Raw genomic sequence first — 829 nt, 5'->3', positions numbered from 1 at the left:
CCCATAACGAAAAAGTCCACTTTGCTAGAATGGTAGCTGACTTGGAGCCTCTTTTACTAAACTTCCTAAATGTTAAAATCACTGAAAACTCAGAAACATGATAATCTTGCTTAAACTGCTTATAAAAACAAAATGCGTTTTGCTGGGATGATCATAACCATCTGTCACTTTAAGAGGTAAATTTGGGTGATATTATTTGGCAACTATACCCCTGAATCAAGCATTAGCACGTCTGTATCACAAGTTCATAAAACTACTGCTACTGTACTTAACATCACATGTAAATAACCTTTTTCTCCTTCAAATTTACTGGAAAATGAAAGTCATCTTGTCTATGCAGAAACAGGACATTCGCTTAGCCTCTGCTCTAAGGCCGCATTACGTTTTCGGTTGGAAACGGGATCTATTCCCTTTAAGAGGGTGATTTTTTTCCCCTGCAATCTAGACAGGTTGTGCAGGAGCGCGAAGGCGCCCGCGGGGACGTGGCCGTGAGCATCGTCTTTCGGGGCATCTGGGATGCACACCCCCTCCCGCCATGTGCCATTCGACGTCGTGATGGGGGGACAGGCGACATCCCCGAAGCGGGGCCTCCCGGCGGGCAGGTTACCCGGCCAACCACCTCCCGCTACCAGCACTGCGCCTGGTGATGTGATGGGACCCGCGGACCCGTCCACACGGACCTCGCAGGTCGGCAGTGACATCTCGGGGGGCCCGGGGTCCAGGAGGGTGGTCCAGGGGGGGACCCGGGGAGAAACCCGGGGTCCAGGTGGAGGAGGACCCGGGGGAGCAGCTCGGAGTCCAGGGGGGGATCGGGGGCCCGGGGGGAGAC

At 53.3% G+C, this 829-nt stretch overlaps 1 pseudogene; it reads right to left on the bottom strand.

Moving 5' to 3' along the window:
- Nucleotides 1-332: 332 nt before the first annotated feature.
- The window catches only part of LOC102851634, a 182,380-nt pseudogene continuing 181,883 nt past the window's right edge, over nucleotides 333-829 (bottom strand).

Source organism: Elephantulus edwardii, unplaced genomic scaffold, assembly GCF_000299155.1.
Source record: "Elephantulus edwardii isolate Elephantulus edwardi_28Jun2011 unplaced genomic scaffold, EleEdw1.0 scaffold00024, whole genome shotgun sequence".
NCBI classification, from domain to species: Eukaryota; Metazoa; Chordata; class Mammalia; order Macroscelidea; family Macroscelididae; genus Elephantulus; species Elephantulus edwardii.
The sequence above is the reverse complement of the archived record's forward strand: the minus strand, read 5'-3'. Positions and strand labels throughout refer to the sequence as shown.